At 38.1% G+C, this 22,607-nt stretch overlaps 1 protein-coding gene and 1 long non-coding RNA gene across 10 annotated transcripts in view; one reads left to right on the top strand and one right to left on the bottom strand.

The window, feature by feature from the left end:
* The window catches only part of LOC145512227 (uncharacterized), a 102,753-nt gene that overhangs the window by 23,173 nt on the left and 56,973 nt on the right, over positions 1-22,607 (bottom strand). For 7 of the 9 annotated variants that reach the window (XR_014058411.1, XR_014058412.1, XR_014058414.1 and 4 more), the window contains exon 2: positions 2-108. The gene's annotated coding sequence lies outside the window, so the exon portion shown is untranslated. Of the gene's footprint in view, position 1; positions 109-3,807; positions 3,920-4,661; positions 4,711-5,370; positions 5,593-22,607 lie in introns of all 9 variants that reach the window. The other 2 variants (XR_014058408.1, XM_081505853.1) reach the window with 1 other exon arrangement.
* LOC145512228 (uncharacterized) overlaps positions 1-22,607 on the top strand; it is a 281,896-nt gene that overhangs the window by 218,539 nt on the left and 40,750 nt on the right. The window lies entirely within an intron of this gene.

The raw sequence follows: 22,607 nt of genomic DNA, 5'->3' as shown, positions 1-22,607 counted from the left end.
CCTTACTTTCTCCCAGTGGATTCTGTCCATCTCCCATAGGCCTGTCAAGAGTCTCTCCTCTGAAGTCTTTCCTCAAGTGGTCTGCAGTGATTTCTCCTTATTCTAAAACTAAATAAAAGAAGCCTCTATTACTCATTCTACACTGCAATATTGCAAATAGCTAAGCATTTCCACATGACTTTTTCATCCTCCACTACCCCATACTAGTTAAAAAGGCAACATCCAACTACATCACCATGACAATCTGTTGGGAAGCAGTGTCTCTCTCTACTAGCTCTCCTGCAGTTTTGTGTAGACTTAAGAAGGTCATGCCTAAAGACCAGTGAGGTCCTCAGAAGATGACTATTTTAAAGCTTCCCCTAATTATTTTCCCGTTTGAATAGACATAGATAATAATGAATATGCTTTGCTTAAGGGTATATGTGACTCTTTAGTTATGACAGGCCCAATCAGGATTGAGAGAATTTTCTTTTGGTCAACAATATTCACAAATATTCCAACTTTATGTAGGCATTATGTACTTGTCTCAGACTACAAGCTTAAAACTTTGGAAACTTGAAAATAAACTTCTCTACAGGTACACATCAGGCAGGGGGACGACTACTGCGATAGAGTCCCCAGATCCTCATTCAGGAATGAAGGACTGAGTCCACAGCTGCTGAGAGTGCTGCAGGCCCTCAGCTATCAGCCACCTTCAGGGGTTTCTCAGGGGCAGAGAACAAACTTGCCCAAAGTCATACATCTTTCCTGAATGGGCTGCATCTCATAAAAGATTGTCCTGGGCTTATAAAGGCCTGGCCCTCTTGTTGCAAATGTGGGCAGCCCTGAAGGGTAATTTTATTTTTAGAGCTCCTATGGGTATTTCACCCAGGTAACATTGCAACTTGACTTGTCCCTCTGCCCATTTCTACGTGCTTCTCTTCCGTTCTACAGTTGAGGGTCCCAACAGCACTCTTAAAAACAAAAACCACTTTTATTCATCTCAGAGCCTGCTTTACACAGATCAAGTTTTTCAGAAAGCAGGGTCAGAAAGAAACACAGTGAACATGATACTCTCTCCCTTTTGCTTATTACCATCTCTTTAAGAACTAAACCCTTTTAGCCTATGGAGTAGGACATGGCAGGGGTTAAAAAAAGAGATGCATAAGCTGAATCTGAACCTTGGAACGCCATGTGATATGGAAGATACTACAGCCTGAAAGATCCCAATGGATGTTAGTGCTCACTATGCATCTGGTATCATAGTAGTAGCATCCATGTTTCACTACCTCCCCTGTTTAACAATTCTTAAGGAAGAACTATCCCCATTTTACATTTATCTAACCATTTGTAAATATCTGGCTTCTTTTTTTTAGAGAATTTAGATGCCAAGGGTTAGAGGTATGCCTGCTTAGAGGAAGTCTGAATGGCAGAGAAAAGGAGGTCAATCAAGCTCCCAGAAATTGATTGCACCAGGCTGTGTGCTTGGAGAGTGGGGGCAGTTCAGTCATGTTTGAAAGCCTGCCCACAGAGTGGGGGCCGCGAGTCTAGATGGGGTTAAGTGCATTCTCTTCTTCCCTAACTGCACCATTGTGGGTGGTAAAGAGGAGAACTGATTTTTTTGTGCTTTTATATGGATGAATGGTTGAATTTGCTCAAAGCTCTTTAAAAGGTCCCAGGAGGCATGTACAAAACAGAAGAAAAGGAACATGCCTAACTGAACCTGACTTGTATTACATTCATCCCAAACTAGCCTTCCGAGGCTCTTGTGGAAGATGAGCTCAGGGGTAAAACTCTTTCCCACCCCTAACAAAACCTCACTTAAGTTACTTGAGATGAAAACAAGGAAAAGTCTGTATTAGCACTAGAAGGGAAAGAAGAATACCATTCCATCTAGAGCATTTCTTTAAATTATTGGTAGTAAGCAAGCAGTGGAGTGAGATGCAAGTCAAGAGTGGCCACGGCCTCACAATGTGGATTAAATGCAGGGCTACTTAGGGAAAGGGGAACTCGGTATTTTAAGTCTAAATCAGCGATGCTTTTTCCTGATATGGGTGGGCACTAGGAAGGAGGTAAAGTGTAGACACCACCTTAATGGTTAATACAGTTTGCTAAGGACAGCCAGTCACCCCCTGCACAGCACCCTCAAATAGTCAAGGCCAGGTTATACACTCGCTTCCCTCAGGATGAAGTGCTAATGGAAACATTAATAGAAGAATATTGAAAAGATCTAAACTTCTGGAAAATATAAGGGTCTAGTTTTATTTCATCCAAAAAGACTCAGGTCACCTCTTTATTATGCAGAATTTGCACATTTCTAGTCTTGTGTCTCCCTTAACATTTTTTTATAGAAGAGCTATTGTTGACAATTAGTTTATCATTTCTCATTGATTCATGACTTAGCAGATTAAAGTTTAAAAATGAGATTCAGTGAAGGTAAGGGAATGGACAAGCAATTCCTAAAAGATGCACAAAATCAGTTTGACTGTTTTGTCTAAGTGACAAATTAAAATTGATTATGAAACCCATAGAGCTCAGATATTAGGTTGCTAATGACATAGACTATTGTGTGTGGGGGGAATCTATCTTCTATCTTTATGTAAAAAAAGTCTTTCTCTTGCCTAATTTATTAAGTGTTGAATGACATTTTTAAAAAAAAGAATGTGCTAGTTTGACAATAAGGTACCCAAAGTCACTCACTCGAGGCCTCAACTTAATAAAGCCTTCCCAGGGAAGCTGTTGATAGTGTGTAACCAATGACTCCCTAGACTAGATTAAATCCCTTCTATGTGCTCACATAGCATTCCCAACATCCTCTAATATCACTCCTATTTCTTGTTCTTGTAATTAGTAATTGTTCCTCATTTTTCCTGCTTGGCACTAAAAGCCATTAAGTCAGAATAAATAATGTCTCTCCAGTCTAGAACATAGATAGGCATATACACTGTGTCCCTTTAAGTATCTGAAACATTTCCTATGATTTTCTTCATTTAAGACAAGACTTTTGAGATAATATGAACTTTATAGAACAGTAAGGAAAGAGAAGCATGATGACATACAAAATGGCTACATTTATGAGAAAAAGAAATTAAACTGTAAATTTAAAAAATCGTTAACAGTAATAGAACAAAGTGAACACTGAAGGCCATTCTTAAACTCTCTCAGATTGCAGACGACAGGAGCCCGCCTTAAGTTGGAGACTAATGCAGCTCAAATCTTAAGACAGTGGCATGTTACAGAGACACATGTCTAGATTCAAAAGTGAATAAGAAGGAATTCCATCCTTTGTAATTACTCTACTCTTCGAAAGCCATGGTCCACAGCAACACTTATTGAAATCTGCTCCCTCAAACTACCATCACTCTGACACAGTCCACACCTCTACTGGGTACACTCTCCTATTCACTGCTTTCCACCTCCTCACTTTGTCTTTGATTCTTTCTTCTTGGTGAAATGGCTCAGTTCATCCCAGTACAAAAATAATAAATCTTACTATAGACTTGCCCCTTCTTTTCCCTTTAGGCAAGAGCATTTATAGGATTTATTTCTGGTGGGTCAGAAAAGAACAGAGGAGGTCTTTTTCCCAGACTGTTAATTTTTATATTGTCATAGGTAGAAGTATGTCTGTTTGCTTATTGCTTTTCTTTCCTTGTTATAGTATCTTCCTGAATATCTGTTCTGTCCCCCATATCTATATATCATCCAGATAATATCTGCTCTCTGATCATTTATCTGTCATGTACCTAAGAAGTGGGTGGTTAAGAATCAGGCAAGTAAATTCTGTCATTCTACAAATCCTTTCAATATTCTTTCCCCCACAGTGCTCACTTGTGGATATTTGCAGCTCTGGCACATGGCTAGCAGCAGCTTTTATATCCTGTTCCAGCAGAGAATGATCAGGCCCTTGAGATGAGCTGGTGTGGATTCCTAAGCAGGCAATCTGGTTAAGATGAGAAGAAAATTCATGTGTGTACAGTTATATCCCAAGGAGCTAATGCATCTGAGCTTAGGCTGGGCCTCGTTGTCTCATAGCATTGGGAAAGTGGTGGTTCATGGGGATAGTTTATCTTGCTTCAGAACTTAGTACCAGAAACATCTCTAGACTCATGTAGAATAAGGCCATGGTAGATTCCATAAACCTAAATTACTAGGCCTTTTAATTTTTGTAAACACTTTGTAGGGGGCACTGATGTGGTCTGTTGTATATGGTTACAATGTGGTAGTCTCTCTAGGAGACTGCAGAGTTTATTGGTTTACACAGGTTGTTTATATTATGAAGCCTTTGGGATAGCGATTGGAAAGAATACTCAGGGTTGAACTAGACTGTTGGCCTCATGCCAGTAGTCTTGGATAGAATTACTTTCCCCTTACAGGCCAGCACTGGAATTAAAACATGGTTCATCTGCCCCATGATAGCAACTCCTATTCAACTGGCTTTGACACATCAGGAATCCATGATTGTTGTTATTTTTGTTATAAGGCAGGGGCCAGATTTGTCCCCACTCTCTCATCCTGTCTAAGACTCAGTTTCAAGGTGTCTAGGGTTTTTTAAGAAGTTGAATCTTCAGTGAACTCATCTCATTTGGACCTTTGAATATTGTCATGTTCTTTGTACATTTCAACGTCATATTAGCAACTGGTTTCTACAGTGCTGCCAAAATGTCATAACACAATGAACTTACTTCTCAAATCTTGCTTAGAAGGCAGTTTTTTCCTCAAACACTGGGCAGCCTAGTATAGCAAAAAAGTTCATAGGCTTTAGAGTCAAGCCAGGCCCAGCTTCTGATCTTGTTCTCTAAAACATTCCTATATCTCCATAAGTGATTGAAGGAAGTTTTAGGTTCCTCACCTAAAATTAGAAGGTGATAGGAATATTAAGTGCCTGTGGTATTATCATGTGTCAATAATGGTGCTAAACTAATGATTCTCCCTTCTTAGCTCTTGTCTTATGAATTCTCAAATTAAAATTGTTATTCAAAGAGCACAGGAAGTAACTTTCATTGGCCAAACAGTTGATTGGTCAATGTCCAGTTCACTAAAATAGTACAAATAAGCTCTTGGCATGTCTTTCCAGGTATCTTTTGACTTTCTAGTTTTGCATTCCAATCCCCTATGATGAAAAGGGGAGAGATTCTATATCAAAATTCCATACAGTGTTATCACAGGTTATAGGATTGCATTGTTGCAGATCAGTTCTCCTTACTTCTGACTGCCACTCCAGGTATTAAACACACTTTTACATCCCCTAGTTAACATACAACCCCTAGTTAAAAAGGGATACCTGTACTATTTGTACCCAAGAAGAGAGCCAAGACTAGCACATTTACTTCAAGATGTCTGAAACCTCCCTTCCCATAGAGGAGATGGCATCTATCTTTACATATACGTTACCATTTGATTGTATTGCTTTCTCACTTGGCAAAGAAAATCCAATATGGCAAGAACTCCTTAACAGAGGAGGCCAGCTGTGTGCTGGGAACTCTGTGGTCACCAGTTCTTGATTCTCTCTCTGGGTAGGTGCCTGGCAATAGCAATGACCCCAGGCTGCTCGTGACAGGAGAAGCTGGGCCATAACTTGTTCCCTCACTCTTTCTACTTCTGTACATCTCCTCACTAGGAGACAGAGAAGTGAATGGTGAAGTTCTATGGGAGGATTAGCATGCCTGCTTAGGCTCAATTCCAATATACTATTTCCACCTTATAAAATTGGATAAGCCATGCAAATCCACTGTGGCTTAATGGGCCAGATAATACCCAGCTTATAACAGGTTAAGACAAATGGTCACTTACTGTTCCATGGTCAAGCATGCCACCTTTACCAATCCCTAATAACATACCAGGAACTATTTCTCAAAGGCATATAATTCTGTGTTGTAAATGACATGCCCTTGCTTCAGAACCCCAGGGGCTTTCCCATAAACTCTACAATGAAACATTCTCACCATTGACAACATCAGGACTACTGAATCATCTAACTGAAGATGTAAAGCTGCTTGCATCATAGTCTGGACCTGCCAAAGAGTACATTTCTGCTCCAGGCTCCACTTTAAAACTGGCAACCTTTTGTATCACCTAATTTATGGACCAGACCACTGTCTCAGATAAGGAATTGCTGTCTCCAGGATGCAAAGAGGCTGACCAAGCACTGTGCTTTCTTCGTCTTGGCAAAGTATGTAAGATGCAGCAATTTGTGTTTTACTTTGGAGATACCTAAGTGCATTCCTGGTCACTAGAACTTTAGAAACTATTAAAATTAGATTCCCAAATCTTATAAATATTCCTCTCTTTCTTTCCAGAAAACGTGGTTTGTATCAAAGCCTTCAGTATACTAGTCAGCTCATACATCCTGCCCAATCAGTATGTTTTCATGGGTATAATGATCAATGTGATGCTCTTTACATATTCATGTGATCCAGATCTCTTCTGACCATATTATGATAGCAAGGAAGAGTTATCATGGTTTATAAATGCATTTTCTTGTCCATTCCATGTGAATGTTTCCCCCAGGGCTATTTTTGATACCCTTTCCTGAATTGGATAGGAAAAAAGTACACTTACCTAATCAATGGCTGTATACAATTTACTCATTAATTGGATCTCACAAAGATACTACCTCCAGCACAGTAGCCATAATTATGGTTTCTACTTGGCTGAGTTTACAATAGTATGCAGTCATTTTCAGGATGCATCTTTGCCATAATATGAGTCACCCCATAATCTACTTTGGCAACACAAGCATTACAACTTTGCTTAGAATGGATAATCATTCTCTTTTTAATTGAACTATAGTTGATTTACAATATTATGTTATTTTCAGATATACAGGATAGTGATTCAGTATTTTTACAGATTACACTCCATTGAAAGTTATTTCAAGGTAATGAGTATAATTTCTTATGCTCTACAGTATATCCTAGTTGCTTTTCTATTTTATACATACTGACTAGTTTGTATTCATTAATCTCATATCCCTAACTTATTCCTCTCCCTTTCCTATCACCTATGGTAACTGCAAGTTTGATTTCTGTTTCTGTTTTGCATGTATATTCATTTGTGTTATTTTTTATATTCTGCATATAAGTGATCTCACATCTTTATGATTCGTTTCATTAAGCATGATGTTCTCTAGGTCCATCTACATTGTTGCAAATGTCAGAATTTCATTCTTATTATAGCTGAGTAATATTCCACATATATATGGATTATTATAAATATATGTATGAATTTATCATCTATTGATGGACATTTGGGTTGCTTCCACATCTGGGATATTGTAAATAGTGCTGTTATGAACACTGGGGTGCATTTACTTTTTTGAATTAGTGTTTTCATTTTGAGTATATACCTAGCAGTAGAATTTCTGGGTCATATGGTACTTCTGTTTTTCAGTTTTTTGAGAAACCTTCATACTGTTTTCTACAGTAGCTATAGCAATTTGCATTCTCACCAACAGTGTACAAGGGTTCCCTTTTCTTCACATCATCTCTAGCATTTGTTATTTGTAGACTATTTAATGATAGCCATTCTGAGAGATGTGAGGTGATAGCTCATTGTTTTTATTTGAATTTTTCTAATAATTAGTGATGCTGAGCATCTTTTCATCTGTGTGGAGAAATGTCTATTCAGGTCTTCTATTCAATGTCTGATTGAGTTGTTTGTTTCTTTATATTGAGTTGTATGACCTGTTTATATATTTTGCATATTAACTCCTTGTCAGACACATCAGTAGCAAATATTTTCTCCCATTTTGTAGATTATCTTTTGGTTTTGTCAGTGGTTTCCTTTGCTTTGCAAAAGCTTTTAAGTTTAATTAGGTCACATTTGTTTATTTTTCCTTTCATTTATCTTGCCTTAGGAGACATATCTAAAAAAAATATGCTATGATTTATGTCAAAGAGTGTTCTGCCTATGTTCTTTTTTAGGATTTTTATGGTTTCAGGTCTTAAAATAGATTAAAAGTCTAAATTTATTTTTGTACATAGTGTGAGGTAATGTTCTAATCTCATGTTTTACATGTAGCTATCTAGTTTTCTCAGTACCACTTGTTGAAGAAACTTTTATCCATTGTACATTCTTTTTACACCATCTCTAGGCTTCTAAGTAAGTGCTACTTTAGCAGTGTGTTTGTCCTAGTCCCTGGAAGGGTGGGTCATATTTTAAATCTTGTGTACCCAAGTCAACTATTCTTATCCAGTTATATATTCCAGTCAAAGAAGGCTCAATCTCTAGGTACTGTCCTGGCGCATGCTGACTAATTCTTATAATTTCCTACAGTTATAATCTCTTTCATCCCTGTGACCCTGACATCCTAGCCATGTTATAATGGAATAACCCTAACTATACATCTGGGGGAAGTTTCTGGTGAGGGCTCTGCCACCTTGTATAGGAGAGGATTATATGGTGCCTTCTCACAGAGTGAGAGCAGAGGTGGAGCTAGCTCCAAAAAGGACAGTTGCACTGTCTTGGTGGCTCAGAGGACTTTAGGGTAGTCCAAAGAGCCACAGCTTACAGGAGGTATCCACCCAGATTTTCCTGTCCTGTATCAGGTTTCTAGGTTTTCCAAACCAAGGTTCTAGCCTTAATATAGTAGATTTACTTGGCTGAGCATTCAACTGTCTTTGAAGCTCAGCAATCCTAACCTTCAGATCTTCAGTCTCTTCCTTGGCTTCATCCTATCTTGTACATCAGGGGATAAGAGCCTCTTTGAAAGTAATTAATCTAAGACAGACTTCTGCCCTCGTATTTAGCCTTTAACTGTCTGTTAATCACTTATTTTCTCATGATTTCTCTGCAGGGTATCAAGTCTTCTATATGTATAGCCAATCCCAAGGGATTGGAGCCCTTGGGAAACAGTGCACCTAAAGACCAAAGTCTGAATCACAGCAGTACCCATGGTGTTCTGTCAACCATGGTACTTCCCTAAGTGACCACTGGTGAACTCTTTAGTAATGGGGCTGCCACTTTATGCCATGGATTATCCATGTCCCATATTCCACTTGAGATGGGGTCATCCTTACCACTCTGGTAATGAATAATCTATTTTCAAAATCCCATCTTAGCTCCTGCTTTCTTAGACCGTTCCTAATATTATACCATGTTGCTCCTAGAACTTTGAGAAGCATATGCTAAAATGGAGTTAGTAGTATAAGAGAATTACTGTGAAAGATAAAGGGAGGAGAGAGCAGAATTAAGCAGAGAAAGACTTCAGGCCATGATCAAGGTTTAATACCTGTGAAAGAACAGGACAGTGAAAAAAGATGGGGAAAGGAAGAGCCTGAAACTATGATGCAACTCTGAGAATGCCCCGGGGCTCCCAGCCCAGCTAAGATTAGCTATAGAAAAGTCCCATGTTGGGCTGACATGTCTTGGGTCTAGTATTACTGCCATGTATGTGCTCAGTCATTTGCTGGGGGCTGCTCAGGAAGAGTGTGGCCCTAGTTTGAACTCTCCAGGGGCTCCTATAGCAACTCTTTACAACAAATGCAGGTTCTTTCCCTCAGGGAAGAATGAACATCCTTGCTGTTATATGGCTTGATACACAAAACAGAACAAAAACCTAGTGACATGATGCTTCCAGGGGAGACATATGACAACTTAAGCATTATTATTTTATAATCAAAATTCAAAAGCAACAGAAATATTTCCTAGAACTTAATGACATGATTTTTTTTCACTTATGTATTTTTACTATTGGAGTGTAGTTGATGTATGATATTATATTAGTTTCAAGTATATAACAAACATAGTGTTATATCCTGCAACTTCACTAAATTCGTGTATTTTATCTAATAATTTTTTATGGACTATTTAGTATTTTCTGTATATAATATGCCAATTGTAAACAGAGTTTTACTTTTCTGATTTAAATGCCAAGCAGTTCTTTTTGTTACTTAATTGCTCTGGTCGAGACTTTCAGTACTATGTTGAAACAGTGGAGTGGTGAGAGTGGGCATCCTCGTTCATGATCTTAGAGGGACCACTGAATATGATGTTAGCTGTAGTCTTATCATATATTGCCTTTATTAAGTTACATTTCCTCTATATTCGCTTTGTTGAGAGTTTTTACCATGTATGTATGGTGAATTTTGTCAAGTGATTTTCAGGTATCTATTGAAATGAAATAATTTTTATCCTTCATATTGTTAATGTGCTGTAGAAATCAGTTTGCTAATATTTTATTGAGGATTTTTGTATCCATGTCATCACAGATAATGGTCTGTACAGTACTTTCTTTTCTGGTAGTGTCTTTGTTTAACTAGGGTATCAAGGAATGATGCTGGCTACATAAAATGTATTTGGACATGTTCTTTCATCTTCTGTTTTTTAAAAGTCTGAGAAGGCTTGGTAGGAATTATTTTTCAATGATTAATAGAATTTATCGGTAAAGCCATCTGGTCCTAGACTTTTTTTGGGGAGGTACTTGACAACTGATTCAATTTCCTTACTAGTAATCAGTCTGTTCAGATGTTCTATTCTTCATGAGTCAGTTTTGGTAAATTGTGTTTCCAGGAATTTTTCCTTTTAGGAGGTTTACTTTGTTGACTTATAACTGTTCAAAGTAGTCTCTTTTGATCATTAGCTTATCTATTGTAATCTCTCCTTTCTTGTAATTTTACTTATTTGAGTCTTTTCTCTTGGTGTGTCTAGCTAAATATCTCTTCAAGAAATTAGCTCTAAAACACAAACAAACAAACAAAAAAGGAAACCAGCTCTTAGTTTCATAAATCTTTTCTTATTATCTTTAGTCCATTTATTTTGCTCTAATCTTATTTCCTTGATTCTATTATTTTTAGTTTTCTAGTTCTTTGAGACATTAAGTTAGGTTGTTTTGAGATCTTTTACGGTTTCTTATGTTTATCGCTATGAACTTCCCTCTCAGAATTACTTTTGCTATACTCCATAGTTTTGGTGTATTGTATATACATTATCTTTGTCTCAATTTTTTTTATTTCTTTAGACCCGTTGGTTATTCATTAGCATGTTGTTTAATCTCCACATATTAGTGTGTTTTCTAGTTTTCTTCTTGTGACTGGTTTCTAATTTCATACCATTGTGTGGGAAAAGATGTTCAATTTCAATTTTCTTGAATTTATTAAGTTTTTAGTGGCTTAACATATGTTCTATCTTGGAGAGTGTTCCATGTGTTGGGGAGCTACATGTATTCTCTTACTTTTGGATGGACTGTTCTGTAAATGTTAAGACTGTCTGGCCCAACATGTCATTTAAGACCAGTGTTTCATTATTTTCTACCTCATTGATCTACCTATTGATGAAAGTGGGGGTATTTAACTGCCCTAGTATTATCGTATTGCTATTAATATTTCTCTCTTTAAATCAGTTACAATTTGTTTTATATATTTATGTGATCCTATGTTAGGTGAATAAATATTTTCAAATGTATGTCCTCTTGTTGGATTGACCCCTTTATTATTAAAATGTGACCTCCTTAAAGCCTATGTTGTCTGATATAGGTATAGCTACCCAAGCCTTCTTCAGTGTACATTTTCAGGGCATATCTTTATCCATCCCATCACTTTCTCCTGGTGTGAGAAATTTGTGCCCATAAAGCAGAATATAGATTTTTTATTCACCAGCCACTCTCTTTTTTCCTTCTAAACAAATAATTACTGCATTCTGTCTTTCTCTCTGGTGATTTCCTAGTGTAATAGTGTAACACTTAGACTCCATTATCTTTTGTGTATCTACTAGAGGTTTTTAGCAGTGGTTAACAAATACAAAATATTTTATGCAAATCTTACAACAGTAAATTATAAGTTGAATTTGAATGCATTCTAAAGTTCTACAGTTTTACTCTCCCAATGTTTCATGTTTTATTAATAACTATCAAAATTTATATCCTTTTATATAGCCATTAACAAATTATTGTAGTTATGTTATTTTGTACTGTTTTTGTCATTAGCCTTCATACTAGACTTATAAGTAATTAACCTACCATTAATACATTAGTTTACTCTTAATTTTAACATATATTTAGCTTCTCCAGTGAAATGCATACTTCCTTACATTTTTATTTTCCTAATTAGAACCCTCATTTCAGCTGAAATCATCCCCTTAACATTTATTGTAAGGCCAGTTATTGATGGTAAACCCCATCTTTTTCTTGTCTTAAAAGCTCTTTCTCTCAAAATTCTGAGGGACAGCTTTGATGGATAGGATATTGATATCTTTTTTCCCTTTTGGGACTTTTTGAATATATTATGTTTTTCCCTTCTGGCCTTCCAAATTTCTGCAGAAAAAAAGCTGTTGATGATCTTCTGCTATGTAAAAGGGAACCCACAGGGGTTTTTTTCTCTCATTAGTTTTAAGATTTTCTCTTTGTCTTTGACTAATTGTAATGTATCTTAGTATAGATCTTTTTAGAGTTCTCTCATTTGGAACTCTCTGACCCTCCTGAATCTGGATGGCTGTTCATCTTCTCCTTTGGGGCCTATTGATCATGAGCCCCTTTAGCTATCTTTGTTCCTTTTCATTTTAATTGCTTCTTTAATTAGATGAGTTCTACTACCCTGTTGTCCAGTGACTGATCCTTTCTTCTGCCTCATCTAGTCTGCTGTTGAAACCCTTGATGTAAGTTTTTAGGGAAGTTATTGTATTCTTCAGCTGGTGATTTCTGTTTGGTACTTATATTTTCTATCTTTGTTGAAATTCTTTGTGTATTTTCCTAAACTCAGTGAGCATATTTATGACTAATTTTGAATTCTTTGTCAAGGAAATCACTTACCTGTATTTCACTGGGTATTTTTTCTAGGGTTTAACCTTGAAATTGAGAACATATGTATCTGTTTCTTCATTTTGACTCTTTGTTAGTTTCTCTGCCTTAGACAAAGCAGCCACCTCTCCTAGTCCTGAGGGACTAAGCTTGTGTAGGAGATACAGCTTTCTGCTCAGCCCTGTCCTAGATCTTTGCTGCCTTTCAATCCTTTGTAATTGCCCAAGCAATTTCTTTCTGTTTTTAGTGACTCCCAATCCTTGAGGGTGTGCCAAGACCTAAGTCAGCAGCTTTTAAAGTATGAAAATATACCTCTTTCAGGGGAATACTGGGAGATGAACATTTCTGGGCACTCCCTCTGCACTGAGCCCATAACCAGTTAGAAAACGTTTCTTTGTTTGCTACTGTCGTGTTGAACATGTTCGTATGTTCTGGACATTTCTACTGCTTCTGCACTGTGCTCTAGATACAAAGCTGATTAAGAACTATTTCTCTAGTCATTACCATCCTATGGGACCCACGCACAAACAATGCTGGCCCCTTGAACCAGCTAAGAAGGCACACCTCCCAAGTGACAGCCACAAAATCAGGGCTGCTTACATGTACATAAGTTCCTTTTCAAGAGATTCTAGGGAACTTACAAAGGAAGATTACAAAGATGGTGCCTGCTAGCTCCCTCATCTCTGGAGCACTTCAGCTGACCCCTAGTTGCTGCCTCCAGGAGAGTGATCTCAGTTCTAAACACAAACATAGGCTTAAAGTGAAGGAATGAAAGATGATACTTCAAGCAAATGGCGGTCAAAGTGGGTATAGCAATGCTCATATCAGACAAAATAGAATTCAAGCCCCAAAAAGGTAACAAGTGAAAAAGATGTACATTATCTAATGATAAAGATGATAATTCAAGAAGATTGAAGTGAAGTGAAGTCGCTCAGTCGTGTCCGACTCTTTGCGACCCCGTGGACCGTAGCCTACCTGGCTCCTCCGCCCATGGGATTTTCCAGGCAAGAGTACTGGAATGGGTTGCCATTTCCTTCTCCAGGGGATCTTCCCTACCTAGGGATCGAACCTGGGTCTCCCGTGTTGCAGGCAGACGCTTTACCCTCTGAGCCACCAGGGAATTAAACAGACATAAATGGAGAAATTGACAGCAACACAAAAGTAGTAGGGAACTTAAATACTCTACTTACCACCCATGGCTAGATTATCCAGATAGAAAGTCATCAATACCCATCAAAAATAGCCTTAAATTAAACATTAGAACCAGATGAACTTAATAGATTTATACAAAACACTCTCTCCAAATGTAGCAGAATATACATTCCTTTCAAGTACACATGGAACATTCTCAAGGATAGACCACATATCAGAAAACACAAGCCTCGATTTAAGAAGGGTAAAATCATATTGTGCATGTTTTTGACACAATAATATGAAACTAGAAATGAAGTACAAGAAGAAAGCTGGAGAATCACAAATATGTGGAGACAAAATAGCATGCTACTGAAGAACACTGGATGCACTAAGAAATCAAAGGAGAAATGAAAGATCCACCCCCCCAAAAATAATCTAAAGGATACAGCAAAATACCAATGTAGGCCTAGGTTAAAAGACAAGAAAAGTCTCAGACAATCTAATTACAACTACAGGAACTAGGAAAAGAAAAAAAATGAAGCCCAAGTCAGTAGAAGGAAAGAAATAATAAAGATCATAGCAGAAATAAATGAAACAGACTAAAAAGACAGTAGAAATGATTGATTAAACTAATGGTTGGTTCTTTAAAAAGATAAACTGGCAAGCCTTTAGTTAGCCTGTATAAGGAAAACAAGCTCCAGGAGTTGGTGATGGGAGTTTGAGCAAGCTCAGGGATTTGGTGATGGACAGGGAAGCCTGGTGTTCTGCAGTCCATGGGGTCGCAGAGTCGGACATGACTAAGTGACTGAACTGAACTGAAGGAAAACAAGACATAGAAGGCTCGGGTAAATAAAAGCAAAAATGAAAAGGGAGAAATTAAAATGGATAGCCTAGAGATACAAAAAATTAGGATACTATGAATAGCTATATGCCAACAAGTTTGACAGTCCAGAAGAAATGGATAACTTCTTAGATTCTTATAACCTTTCAAGACTGAATTAGAAGTTGACAGAATATCTGAACAGATGGATCACTAGTAAGAGTAAAACAGTAATTAAAAACATCCCCCCAAACAAAGGTCCAGGACCAGAAAACTTCACAAATAAGCTTTACTAAACATTTAATGAAGATTTTAATACCTATCCTTCTAAAACTCTTCCAAAAAAATAAGTTAGGAAGCATTCTCTCCTCTTCATTTTGCAAGTCCAGCATTACCCTGATACCAAACCCAACAAGAACAACACAGAAAATTACACGCCCATAATGGACATCATGTACATCCTTTGGTTTGCACTGTATTGGCAAACCAAATCAAAATATATAAAAAGGATCATATCCTGATCAAGTGGGATTCATTCTAGGGAGCAAGGAATGGTTCAATATCTGCACATCAATCATTGTAATAGACCATATTAACAGAAGGAAAGTTAAATATCATACGATCATCTCAATAGATGCAGAAAAAGTATTTGACAGGATTCAACAACCATTTACATAAAAAAGTCTCAATAAAATGGGTATAGAAGGAACATTCCTTAAAAGAATAGAGGCCTTATATAACAGGTTGCAGCTAACATCATATTCAGTGAGGAAAAACTGAAAGGTATCGCTGTAAGATCAGATACATGATAATGATGCCCACAATTGCCACTCTTATTCAAAACAGGATAATTAACAGGGGCTTCCCTGGTAGCTCAGTAGGTAAAAAAGAAACTGCCTGAAGTGCAGGAGACCTGGGTTCAATCCCTGGGTCAGGAAAAGACTCGGACACAACTGAGCGACTAACCCACCACCACCAGAATAATTACACAAGAAAAAGAAGTAAAAGTCATTCAAATTGAAAAGGAAGAAATAAAACTGTCAATAATTATAGGTGATATGATTTTATACATATAAAACCCTAGACAGCATATTAAAAAGCACAGGCAAAACTTTGCCGACAGAGGTACATTTAGTCAAAGCTATGATTTTTCCGGTAGTCATGTACAGATGTAAGAGTTGGACCATAAAGAAGGCTGAGCACTGAGGAATTGATGCTTTCAAACTGTGGTGCTGGAGAAGACTCTTGAGAATCCCTTGGACAGCAGGGAAATCAAACCAGTTAATCCCAAAGAAAATCAATCCTGAATACTCATCGGAAGGACTGATGCGGAAGCTCCAATACTTTGGCCACCTGATGTGAAGAGCCTACTCATTAGAAAAGTCCCTGATGCTGGGAAAGACAGAAGGAGAAGGGGGCAACAGAAGATGAGATAGTTGGATGGCATCATCGACTCAATAGACATGAGTTTGAGCAAACTCCAGAAGATAGTGAAGGAGAGGGAAGCCTGGTGTGCTGCAGTCCATGGGGTTGCAAAAAGTCAGACAGGACGTAGTGACTGAATAACAACAAAAAGACTGCACTAAAATTGCTTAAAGTTTACAGTAAATTGCAGGATACAAAATCAATATACAAAAATCTGTTACATTACTATACATTTTAACAACAATCTAGCAGAAAGTGAAATTAAGAAAATCCCATTTTTCAAGGGTGTAATGAATATCCTATTAGCCATAAGTTAATTCACCAGAGTTAAAAGTTGCTCAGAGCTTCCTGTAAAAGCCATTTAAGATAAAGTGCATCTTGTTGTTTTCCTCTAGAGAAGAGATGGATTAGGTCTGTATTCACTTATCTATTTTCTAATTGCTACCTTAACTTTCTGTTTGCATTCAGGAATAACAAGATTCCTCTTGCATGAAATATTGGAAGAGAAACAAACCTATATTTTGACTTAATCTCTATACACACATGCAATATTTTGCAAAATTGCAGTTCTGTAGTCTGTTTAGATTAGAAAAGTACATATTCAGTTGTTTGTCACTGGCAAACCTGGACTTTCAGGTGGCAACATTAAACATCTGTTACTCAGAATCTAAAGGCATTTAGTAACTTCCCTAAAATGAACATAGTTCTCTCAGTGAATTCTCATGATTCTTCTCCATGTCCACTAGATTCTTTGCCAAGGTATATTCTTTGCCAAGGTATATTATCTTTTCTCTGAAAACTTACATATTTCCTCTAATGTCTACCTAATGGGTAGAAACTTGTAGAAAATTAAGTACCATGTAACTGGGCCACCAGCACACTATTGTTGCCTACTCCTATCCCAATATTCTTGGTAATCTTTCCCCTATCCAAGCCTAAGTGTGACCCTCACTGCTTATTTTACCTACTGTTCTCACAGTGGGTAGTACTTGGGAATTCACAGCCAACTATCCTGTTACTCATACAGTCTGAGAAGACTCTTGATCAATTCCACTTCCCAAATCACCTTCACAATCAACCCTCTGGAGAATAGGAGACTGAGGCATTTATGCACTGGCTCTTATCACCCCCTGGTGAGAGTTATCCTTTTTGGATTTAACTCCCATTTTCTCCTGGGCTGTTACTGTATTTGGGCTGAGTGATATTCCAGAATTCCAAGGAAAGGAAAGCTTAGAGATGTGGCAGGCACTTGAATCAGGAAACTACAGTCAAGCCTGAGAATTTTTCACAAGTACTATTAACAGACAAACAGGGTATTTCCCAGAGTTTCAAAAGAATCTGGTATAAAACTAAACAAATAAATCATCTACTTTGTGCCCTCTTTTACTAGTCAGGCTAAAGTATATGATAGTCAGTTGTTGAGATACCATGTTAGGGTTTTGTAGGTTTCTCTGATTACACAGTTCTATGTAATTCATAGGATGAATTCTCAGTCACCTGGATCAGCTCCTCTTTGCTGCAGCTACTTGTGAACATATGAACCTTTCTTTAGCTCACCTAATCTTCTTGCCTCAGCCAGTTGTCCCCAAAAGCTATGCTGGAGAGTGCAAAGTCTGCATAATGATTGACTTCCAGAATGATAGAGGACCTTAGTGAACTCTCCCATAAAACAAACAAACAAACAAAAAACCCATGATGTTACTGGCAAAACAACTACAATCAGCCATTTCAGAACTCTGGAAATTAGTCTGTCAGAGATGGGACTGCAAATCACCTATCCCAGGGAAACTAATGATCCTTGGTAAAATGGTGGGCTATTACATTTTTTAACCTTAAGTTTTTTTTTTTTTTAATTTGGGGTTATTTATATTCCCCTCTCTAACCACTTTAGTGGTATAGTAGCTATAAAAGCCAATAGCCTCAAAGTTAGTAAGACAACTAAACTTCTTTTACAGCTGCTTTAAATACATCATCTCCAGAGCACAGACAATATTGTGTCCCAACTTAAGCTCACTGGGAAATATCTATGCTCAGGGTATTGTGTCTATTTGATTTCATCTCAGGGGGAAAAATCCTTTAACCCTTGGCATTACCAAAAACAATAAAATCTTCTGGCAATATCACACATGTCTAAGACTATGATTTCAGTTGCAGAAAATAAGAGCCTAGCCAAGAATTCAAGAGAAAATCCTGAAAAACTAGCTAGCCATAGAAGACATGGTAAAGCACAGATATATTCCTCAGGATCTGAATCGAGTACAGTGCAGGCTAAAAGAGAAGATACTCATCCCTGACTGACCTTAAGAACTTATGCAAGGAGAAAAATATAAGACTGAAGGTTGACGACATATCACATACAGTCCTTTACTAAATGGTGGAAAACATATAGGTAAAGCATTTAAGAAAAACTTCTTTGCTCAGTTGTGTCTGACTCTGTGACCCCATGGACTGCAGCACACCAGGCTTCCCTGTCCATCACCAACTCTCAGAGCTTGCTCAAACCCATGTCCATCAAATCTGTGATGCTATCCAACCATCTCATCCTCTCTCGGCCCCTTTTGCTCCTGCCTTCCATCTTTCCCAGAATCAGGGTCTTTTCCAATGAGTCAGTTCTTCGCATCAGGTGGCCAAGGGATTGGAGTTTCAGCTTCAGCATCAGTCCTTCCAATGAATATTCAGGACTGATTTCCTTTAGGATGGATTGGTTGGATCTCCTTGCAGTCCAAGGGACTCTCAAGAGTCTTCTCCAGCACCACAGTTCAAAAGCATCAATTCTTTGGCACTCAGCTTTCTTTATAGTCCAACTCTCACATTGTTTAGATGATGGCTAAATTATACTGACCCAGGTGATCATTAGGAAACCAAATTTAAAATAAATCAAGAACTAAGTTGTAGTTCAAGGTGGCAATATAGCAATATACTGAACTCACTTTCTTCCATGGGCACATGGACTCGATAGCTACATATGGACCAATTCCCTCTGAAAGAAATCCAAAAACTAACTGAGTGACTCCTAGACATTAAGAAACAGCTCACACTGCAACAGGTAGGAGAGGCTGGAAAACAATCTCACTAAAAACTCCATCCCCAGAGCAGCTACCCATAACTAGAAGTCAGAATTTCTGTCTTCTCCCTGAGGACTGAAAGGTGTGAACCATACATCTGGCACCTGGATTTTAAGATCTGCACCTGAAAGATGGTCCGCCGAAACAATCTAGCTTTGAAAGTCAATGAGGATTGTGTTCACAAGGCCCACAAGGTTATAGTGACATTATTAAAGGACTCATATAATGACCCAGGGTGGCTAACCCCTCCACGGTACAGCACAGAGGCAGCAGATTGAAATGTGCCCAGTCTTTCCATGAAAGAGGCCTATTTGCTTATCTTAAAAGCTTTAGTCTTTAAGGGGAAGACTTCTATTTAAACATACAGTCAGGAGCCAACTGAAATACTTTGCAAAGACCATGGAGGCCAGAGGGTGCCATCTTAGTGCCATCCCTCTTCCTCACTTCAGATCACTGGTATCTGCCAGAAAGGAGATTGAATGTATTTGATGTTGCAGTTAGTGCAGAACCATCCAGGGGATGCTCCTTTATCTCTGGACTCTGGTAGCCAGTGCGGCTTGTGTTCACAGGTTCAACAGGATGGTAGCAAACAAAGAAATAGTACTTTATGGCTTGTCGCCTCAGGGCTAAGTGCAGAAAAAGGAGAAACACCCATCTCCCAGTCATACCCTTAAGGAGATATATTTGCATACTTTAAAAATTGCTGCTTGAGGGTCTGGCTTCCAACCAGCCTGCATGGAGCTGCAGACACATAGCCTCCCTTTTAGGAAGTGAGATGTGACACTGTGAGCCACTAAGAATGAAGGCTTCTTGGATAATCAAAAATTTTTGTAAGATCTAGGGCAGGGTTAAATTGACCTAGATAAGGGCTGTTTAAGGTTTATCTCCCACCTGGTGCTAGAGGTAAAGAACCTGCCTGCCAATGCAGGAGACATAAGAGACAAGGGTTCGAAACCTGGATTGGGAAGATACTCTGGAGAAGGAAATGGCAACCCACTCCAGTATTCTTGCCTGGGGAATACCATGAACAGAGAAGCCTGGCAGGCTACAGCCTATAGGGTCACAAAGAGTGGGACACGACTGAAGCGACTTAGCACGCACACAGAAAATTCGTCCTTCACGACTCAGGAATGGTGGCTGTTTTGTCTAATGCAGAAAAAAAAAAAAAAAGAGATTCATGGAAAATGGAGAAATAGAAGACTGTGTTCCAAATTAAAGAACAAGATTAAATCTCAGAAAAACATCTTAATGAAATCAGATAAGTGATTTACTTGATAGAGTTCAAAATTATGACTGTTCATAATGATGCTCACCAAGGTCAGGAGAATAATTCATGAATAAAGTGAAAATTTCAACAAAGAGACAGAAAATATAAGAAAGTACAAGTAGAAGTCATGGAGCTGAGAAATATAATTGGTCAGAAAAATAAATAAAAGGGTTCAGCAGAAGACTAGATGAAGCAGAAGAAAGGATAGCAAACTTGAAATGCATGGAATGTATCTATCAGAGCAGCAAAAAGAAAAATGAAAATAAAAGGAATGAAGAAAGCTTAAGGGACTTAAGGACAATACCAAGATGACCAATACTTGGCACAAAAACAGACATATGGATCAATGAAACAGAATAGAGAGCCCAGAAATAAACCTACACACCAATTAATCTTTGACAAAAGAGGTAAGAATATACAATGTAGAAAAGCGAGTCTCTTCAGCAAGTGGTGTTGGGAAAGTTGGGCGACCACGTGTAAATCAATGAAGTAGAATACAGCATCATGCCATGCACAAAAATAAACTCAAAGTGACTTAAAGAATTAAATATAAGACATGACACCATAAACCTCCCAGAAGAGAGTATAGGCAATGCATTCTCCAACATAAATCACACCAATGTTTTAAGTTGCTCTCCCAAGGAGATAGAAATAAGAGCAAAAATAAGCAATTGGAACCTAATCAAACTTACAAGCTGTTGTAGAGCAAAGGAAACCATAAACAAAATGAAAAGACAACCTACAGACTGGGAGAAAATATTTGGTAATTATGAGAACAAAAAGGGCTTAATTTCCAAAATACACAAACAGCTCATAAAACTCAGTAACAAAAAAACAACCTAGTTGAAAAATGGGCATGTCGACTGAAAAAATTACACGCAATCTAAAAGTTGTGAGTTATGTTTTAGTCAGTGGAAATTTTTAGGACTTCTGGTTTAGGAGACAGCATCTCAAGTCACCCTGAGAGAACTGCTCCAAGAAGGCAAGGGGAAGAGTCAGGTTATATAGAAATATTGCAACAAAGGGCAGGTAGTCTGAACATTAAAAAATTATTATTCAAGAAAACCAGATAACCCAAGTTAAGAAATTTAGCACTTTTCTATGTATGGGAAGATGTGAGAGTCTGGGCTCATGGAAGTCATTCATTCCTTTGATATGCACCTCAGCCATCTGGGGCCAGTATTCTGTTTTCATGTCCAGAGTTCCTTGGGGCTCACTATAGGATGTGGCTGTATTCTGATGGCTGCTAGATGGCAGGTATTCTCCTTCTTGAGTTCTCTTAGGGTTGACTGGCTCAAATTGGAGGGCTACAATGGCTGATGACTGTGACATCCATTACTGATATGGCAGGAAATATTCCATTTCTCAGGAAGAAGCCCTAAGTAGACATTTCTCCAAAGAAGATACACAGATGGCCAGCAAGCACATGAACAGATGCTCAGTATCCCTAATTATTAGAGAAATGCAAATCAAAACTACAATGAGGTACCACCTCACACCACTCAGAATGGCCATCATTAAAATGTCTACAAATAACAAATGCTGGAGAGGTTGTCAAGGAAAGGGAAGCCTCCTACACTGTTGGTAGAAACGTAAATTGGTGCAGCCACTGTGGAAAGCAATGTGGAGGTTCCTCGAAAACCTAAAAATAGAGTTGCCAGATGATCCAGCAATCCCACTTCTGAGCATATATCCAGACAAAACTATAATTCACAAAGATATATGCACCCCTATGTTCATAGCAGCACTATTCACAACAGCCAACATGTGGAAACAACCTAAATGCCCACTGATGGATGAATGAATGAAGATGTGGTATACATATATGGTGGCATACTACTCCACCATAAAAAAGAATGGAGAATGAAATAATACCATTTGTAGCAACATGGATGGACCTAGACACTATCATACGAAGTAAAGTAAGTCAGAAAGATAAAAAGAGATACCCTATGATGTCCCTTATATGTGGAATCTAGAATATGACACAAATGAACGTATCTATAAAACAGACTTTTGAGCGTCCTTTGGACTGCAAGAATATCAAACTAGTCAGTCCTAAAGGAAATCAGTCCTGAATATTCATTGGAAGGACCGATGCTGAAGCTGAAGCTCCAATACTTTGGCCACCTGATGCAAAGAACTGACTCATTGGAAAAGACCCTGATGCTGGGAAAGATTGAAGGC

The sequence above is a fragment of the Giraffa tippelskirchi genome, chromosome 7, assembly GCF_054371585.1.
Source record: "Giraffa tippelskirchi isolate mGirTip1 chromosome 7, T2T-mGirTip1v1.2.pri, whole genome shotgun sequence".
In the NCBI taxonomy this organism is placed as follows: Eukaryota; Metazoa; Chordata; class Mammalia; order Artiodactyla; family Giraffidae; genus Giraffa; species Giraffa tippelskirchi.
This window is presented reverse-complemented; position numbering and strand designations above follow the sequence as displayed.